The sequence below is a fragment of the Nuphar pumila genome, chromosome 5, assembly GCF_984573655.1.
Source record: "Nuphar pumila chromosome 5, dmNupPumi1.hap1.1, whole genome shotgun sequence".
Taxonomy (NCBI): domain Eukaryota; kingdom Viridiplantae; phylum Streptophyta; class Magnoliopsida; order Nymphaeales; family Nymphaeaceae; genus Nuphar; species Nuphar pumila.
This window is the reverse complement of record NC_143253.1, coordinates 16,276,064-16,283,858: the sequence shown is the minus strand read 5'-3', so window position 1 is coordinate 16,283,858 and position 7,795 is coordinate 16,276,064.

Below are 7,795 nucleotides of genomic sequence, written 5' to 3'. Positions count from 1 at the left end.
ATATAGTGCTCACTAAAAGAAAGGAAAAAGTGTGAAAAATTAAAAAACAAGAAAAAAAAAAGAGCATAACAGAAGAAAAAGTTTACTACTTAGAAGCAAATATTGAGAAAACTTGTGCAGAAAATATATGAGTGAGGATTAGTAAATAATGACATGTATATATTTGATTTTTTGAGAATGAAACATAAATGATTATGCTATTTAGAAAAGTAGAAGAAAAAGTTTTATTCTGTGGTGGCCTGTAAAAGACTCTAATCATGTTTTGAAATGTAATGACATAAAATATCTACAAAAACAAACTCCTCAATAATGCTTCTTGAATTGAAATCTTTATGCATACATGACCGAGATGTTTGTGGGTAGCATCACTGCAAACCCTCACGAGACCTTACTCGTCCACTGGGGTAACCCAAGGGTTGAAAGGGCTTATTTCATATGCTAAATGCAATCGTAACTCTTACAAAAGTGAGTTACATTTTTTTTTGATTAATTTAGTATTTTTGCTTTTTGATTCAGTTTGCTCAAGGACTAGCAAACGATAAACATGAGGGTATTTGATCATGCATAATAATTGCATCTTTATTCATCTTATTTTATGCATGATCCAGTGTAAAATTACATTAAAAACCTATTTTTATCATTAGTTTTGAGAAACCACATTAAAATAGAAATTATTAGAAATTAAATCACATATTTCAAAGTTTGCCCTATATTTTTCAGTATTTTTATTAGATAAATTTTTTTATAATTTGTACTTTAATTAGATTAGGACTTACTTAATTATTTTGAATGAGTTTTAGAAAAATATTTCTTTGAAAAATATGTTTTTCAGAAAGAGACCCTGTTTTAAAAATTGAGAAAAATTATCAGACTCTCTTTGAAATTTTGAATTTTAATCTAATTAAGGATTATAAATAGTAGTTTTGAGGGCTGGAAAAAGGTTTTTTCCAGCATCCTCAAGCCTCCCTTTGCTCCCTCCCTCTCTTCTCTTTCTTCCTTATTTTCGATCCTTGCCCATTTCTCCCCCTCTCTTCTACTTCTTCTTCTTCTTTTTCTCTTCTCTTCGCATCCAATCTGTCGTCGACAACCATTCTTTTCATCGAAGAGGCATGTGTTCAGCTGGAATTAGCCACCTTCTCTTCTCATCCAATCTATTGGAGGTGATCCGCGATGGTTTGCTTCTTTCTCTCCCATTTCACCGTAGATCTAGTTTTGCATCGCATAAAGCATAACATCACATGTAGTTTTGTTAGATCCTCACATCATCTGCATATTTAGATTAGTTTAGTTTTCTTGCATATAAAAAAATAAAAAAATATATTTTATTTTTGATGGTTTAGCCATTTCTTGATCTAAGAATTGGAAAAATCTTGATTTAAGTAGATCGTTAGTTTTAATATAGGTTTTATATCTTGTTTTCTTGATTCTTGATTAGTTTTAGATTAGTGTAGGATTAGATTTAGTTTAGAACAGCTGCATCACATTTTTTATGTTTGGTGTGTTTCATTTTTTTTTTCAAGTAAATATTTTTTTGGCCGATTAGCTTTGCTTTATAGTTTTTCTAAAATCGTGTTTTAATTTTTTTGATCTGCGTGTTGTTTTCTTAGTTCATAGACTGCATGTTATTTTAGGTTCAACAAATTTTTTTACTTAGTTTCAGCGTCTTAGTCATTCACTGTGTGTTACTTTTTTATTTAGTCGGTTCTTGGTTCAACGTTATTTAGGTCAACGTCTTTGTAGTTTGTTTTTTATTCAGCAACATCTTAGTTAGTTTTTATTCATCAACATTTTTTTTTATTATTCTTCATGCAGTAGCGTTTCCTTTTTGTTATTTAGCTAGCATCATATCAACATTTTTGTTGCATAGTGTTGTAGTGTAGTGTGGTGGGTATTATTCCAAACAGGTCTTTGTGTGATTTCATTAGGTATTTGATTCAGCCTTTATTGCATTAGTGGTTACTTAAGTTATTTATTGCATTAGACGATAGTTGCATAATACATTACGGGTGTGAGTCAATTAGGTCTAAATAGTTAGTTTTTTTTATTAAGTTAGAGGTAAAATATATGCTAACGTTGACTTAATTAGGTTAGCTTGTTTTATTGTATTGATTGATCATCCATTAGTTGCCTATATTTTGTCATTAGTTAAATATATTTTATTGTTAGCTATGGTTAGCATTAACGTTTCCAGCAGCATAGTTAATTAATTTTTACTTAGTTGTTTTGCTTACATGTTCTTTCAACAACAAGTTAATTGTTTTTAGTGTGTTTTATGTTATGCGTTCTTGCATTAGCTTCAGTCCATTAATGTTTTATATTAATATTTTATAGTATACGTTGATGCAGCCCAATAGCTGGGTATTTTATTAGTTATACATTGTTCTTCTTTTAGTAAGTTAATATTAAGCTTTCATTCTTAGATTCAGTGTAAGTTTTTAGTTAATTCCAGTTTTTATTTAGTAGTTGGATTCAGATTTATATATTCATGTTAATTTAGTTAGTTCTTGAAGTGGTTTATAATTTATTTTGCTATTTTGTCTTTTAGTGTTAGTTGCTTTAAGTTTGTTCATAGTTAGTTCCTGTTATTAGTTAGTTCATGTTATTAGTTTAGTTCATGTTAATTAGTTCATATTTTTGTGATTTTTCCTCATATTTACCTTTGTATTTCTTGTAGATTTCTTTTTTTGCTATGTATTTTATTTTTGTGTTTTGCTAGGAAGCGTTGGAACGTGCGGTAGAGCCCTTTTTGTACCCTCAAAGAACTATCTGAGGTTCCTAAAAGGCTCCCTCAAAAGGCCCTTGCGGACCTCAGGGAGCCCCCAAAGAGCAACAAAACAAAGAAGAAGAAGAATAAAAGGGACACAAGGGGACCACAAAGGACTCAAGCACTGAAGACCTTTCATTTATTTTTAGATTAAAATTTTATTTCTTTTTCATTGGGTCTATAATAAAACCATTTATTTATTTGTTTAAGCCCTCTGCGTAGAGCAACACTCTTTTGTTTATTTTAATGAATTATTTCTTACTTTTATTAGCAATAAAAAGTAGTTAGATTGTGTGATTAAATACAAAGTATTTCTTGTTTTCTAAGATTGACCTGGGCTCCACCACGCGTGCGAGCCAGTTTTTATATTTTTGGTGTCTGACTTTCACTTGTTTTTCATTAAAATATTGTTTATAAATCATTTTCCAAAACTCACACCAATGTCTGCAAATGTATGTCATGACCTTCGTGAATGTATACTATGAATGTCCTTACCTTCTCATGTTTTCTAATTTGAGCTCAATATGTTCGTGTTATACATTTGTAGATATTCTGGCATTTGAGCAGATATCATGTGAACCTTCTTTAACTAAAAATCACATAAAGTCAGGATGTGAGTAAATGTTTGGTGTGACTTTCATAAATACTGTATATGAACCCCCTGTTAATGCAATGTCAAATTATTTTAACATGCGAATGACATTTTGAGAATGTCCTTACCGTCACATGCTTTCTGATTCATATAAAGTCATTCTGTTTTGGCGATTCTTTTTTGTTTATCTTTAGAACCCTAACCCTTTTCCCACTTTCTTTGCTTCAATTCTTTAGTGTTTCATCTTCTAGTATTCTAGCGAGGTTGCAACAACTTTTTGGTCAATCTTTCTCATCTTCTGGCCTTCAAAACTTAGAACCAAAAATGAGTTCCATATGTTTTCTTGCATTCTTAAGGTTTTAATATATATTATAATTATTGGCCTTATAATATTTATGTTTGAATCTTGTCATAGATGATTTATGTTTGTTTGCTTGTATTTTATTTAATATCTGATATCATATTATATGTTTATAGTTATTTCGTTTTGGGGTAATGGGGTTATAGTTGACTGTGCCCAAGCATTCAATTAGGGTAATGAGGTTAGGGTTGAACTTACTTGTTTTTAGTGTGAGAAAACAACCGTGGTTGATGTATGTATGAAGTTGTGTTGATTAAATATATAAATGCTATATGAATGAACTTTTGTTAGATGTTATTTTCCTTTGATGCATGATATCTTGTGTGGTTAGTGTAGACAATTCACAATAGTCTTAGAAAGAGTTAAAATATACTATAGTCTCATTGATTATCTTCATTGAAATTATATAATGGCATAAAAAAATAGTAGCCTTAAGAAATTTATGACCTTGATTCCTCATAAAATTGGGTGTGCTGAAGAGTATCAGAGTTTTTGGTATAGTTATTTTGTAGACATAGAAAGCCATAAAATATTGATACTAGTTTTGAATGATGATGTAGATTCTATGTTACATAGTAGTGATGTTTACTTGATTGTTTTCATTATACTATATGACTAACTTAGATAAAAAGTAGTTGGAAGTGATTTTTAAGAAATAGTTGAACAAAATAGCCACCAAAGAAGCAATGCTTCAAATGTCAGTGACATATCCTCCATGCCAGCGTTACGAGCGCAACTCTGTTGGTCTCTTCTAGATTTTTAATATCAAATCTTCTTTCCTCCTTAGGTTTACATAACTGCTTCCACTTGATGAGGTGATGGCGCTTGTGGTTTTCATCATCATGCTAGAGAAAAGTGCGAATGATTTCCTCAACTTCTTAGATGGTGGCATTAGGAAAACAAAAACAATCCATCAAATAGATCAGAAAGCACTCAATAATGATATAAGAACTATTTTGTTCGCCATGGCCAACAACTTACCATGCCATGATTCCAACTTTGTACTAAACTTCTCTACTAGCTTCCCAAACATACCCTTCTTTACCACCATTTTAAACAAAAAAGTCCCAAATATGTAACTGGGAGACTCTTTGCCTGCCAACCACTCGTTGAATTTGGAGGATGCTTGCTTAGGAAAGATTAAAAGGAAAAAAATGGTTTTTTCCTTACTGACCTGGAGTCTAGATTGTCTTTCAAACACATCTATCATAGACGAGAAGTTACTCATAGAATCTTTCCTATCCTGCATAAAGAAGAGAGCATCATTTGCATAAAAGGTTTGGTGCCACTTGAATCCTTTCACCTAGACTGGGAATAATTGACCCAGCTTTTCCTCTAGGTTCATATTGCAGGATAATCTCTCTATTACAAACAAAAAGAAGTAGGGTGACATTGAGTCCTCTGTCTAATGCCCCTACTAAAAGGAAAAAAATTAGTATTACTAATGATGATTACCGCAAACTGAGGAGATTTTATGCATTGCATAATAGTCTCAAACCATCTGTTATCAAAGCCAACACCTTTGAGCCTCTAGGAAGTGCCACCCAATTCTGTCATATGCTTTAACCAAAACTGTTTTGAACATGACACATTTTTGTTTCCTTATTGTTATTGAATCCATCATCTCATGGGCTAAGAGTATGTTGTCAATAAGGCTATTTGGTTACCGCTTATGAGTTTCCAACACTCTTCTTATCTTATTAACAATGGTTTTTGTAATAACTTTGTACACAAAATTGCATAGGTTGATGGACGTGAACTGGCTAAACTTGTTAGCCCCCTCTGAGCATTTTCCTGGTTTTGAAGTTCATAACTGCTTTACATAGGTCCCCTCCCACTATGTCCCAGAGCTTATGAAAAAAACTACTTGATAACCCATGAGGGTTTTGAGCATGCTCAGGGTCCAGCTCAAACATCGCTTGGTGCACCTCCTCCACCCTAACCTCTTCAGTGATTCACAAGTTTTCCTCCTCAGTCACCCTTGGTTCACCTTAGTCCTCTACAACTTCTACCTGAATAAACAGTCCCCTGAAATAAACTATTACCTCCTTTTTGACATTTTCTTTGCCATTGACTTATAAGTCGTCATCTTTTATGATGAAAGAAATATTCATTTTCATAATATTCTTATTGACTATTGCAAGAAAAAAAAATGTATTATAATCTCTCTTCTTTAGCCATCGACATCTAGATTTTTGCTTTCATATTTCTTATTCCATATGAACCAAAACTTGGGGCTCATCACGCAGACGGAGATCCTTTTGGATTTTGTTTCCATCCCCTTCTTCCACCTCCCTTTTGGCAAGCCTCAAGTTCCCCCTCAATGACCTTGATCCTGGATGAAATGAACCCTATGGTGTTCCTATTCCATTCCTTGAGGCCTTTCTTAACTGCATCAAGCTTCATAGCTAATGTACATGGACAACCACTTACCTTTCGATCCCAACAAGTTCTCACTATCTCTCTACATTCCTCCTTGAAATTTTGAATGAAGATGAAACTCTCTATCTAGGTTGGCTACTTAACAACCAGCCGGTATGATATGATATTGTATGGGGCAAAATACAAACCATGGTATTGAGAAAACTCTCCACCCAACGTTAATTCACCAAGGCCTTGTCTAGGCAGCCCGACCAGAATCGACTTCCTTGTTGCCCATTACGCCATGTGAATAAGGGGCCAACACGTTTCGCTTCCATAAGTTCACACTGGTTAATCATCTCATTAAATTGGTATGATTCCTGGTGAACCATATTTGATCTGTGTCGTTCTTCTACTGATCTGGTAGTGTTCCAATCACCTAGTACCACCCAAGAATTAATCCTTTCTCGGGTATTGTATTAGCATGTCTCATAGAATCTTCCTTTGGCTTGTTTCATTTTGTCCATACACACCCGAGACCATCACCAAATCATCTCTCTGCTCCACCAAAACTATCAATAGTTGATCTGTAGCTAACCGGACCTCCACTGGTACATTCTTTGGGTTCCACGTACATGTAATTCTAGTGTTGGGAGTAGCTTCAAAATTGCCAACCATGCACAATTCTAGAAAATTCTTTGGCATTATAGGCAAACCCTCTATCGTGATTTTTGTTTCCAACATAAACATGACATCAACCATGTGGTCTTTAAGGATCCCCACAATCAATTTGCGGGCCCACCTTCTCCCTAAACCCTCGTAAATGAGTTCCTCGTGGATGGGGGGTTTGGGTTTTAATAATGAGGTCCTGGTCTGCTGGGCCGACCCCCGTAAATGAGTTGGGCTTGTACTAAGCTTTGAGGCTCGATCGAGCTTGATCAGCCTATTGAGCTCAATAAGGCTTGAGAAGGCTCAACTTGTATTTATATTTTATATAATATAATGTATTTAAAACCTACTCAAGCCCCCGCTCCGCCTCGAGCGTCATCTCGACTTGATCCCCTCACCCCATGTTGAGAGCCATCTCTCTCTCTCTCTGTAACGCCCCAACTTTTTGTAGTAAAAATTTTGGAGTAAAATTTTTTTTTTTGAAATAGCGGAAGTGCGAAAAACACAAGTCGAGCGCATTACAGGGTAAAACAGAGAAGTACCAAACATACCATTCATTAATTGAAACATTAATGTCATTAATTACAACCCATAACAGAAATGTAAATCTACTAATCAGAGTTCAAACATAAAATACTGAATAAATGAGATCTCTTGGCTTTATCCAACACGACACCCCGATACTCCAATTAGTTGCTACCTGAAAAACATTTAAAGCAGAAGGGTCAGACTCCCCTGTCTGCGTAAGAAGCATTATATTTATATGTGGTGCTCAGTGACCTGTGTACAAATATGTGCAAGTACAACAAATATAACTAGCATGAAAGTTTATAACATTCTAAGAAGATGATTATGCTCTCTAATTCATGATACAGTGCAAAGGATGACTGAACTAGATGTATATTTATCCACATTAGTACAAGCTGTAGATTCCACAAATTTTACTAAAGTCAACTCAACAGAATATAATTCTTCAGAGATAAGTTTCTAGTCAACTTAAATTATTTAATGCTTATCTTACTCTTACCCTGTGGGTACGCACAAGCAT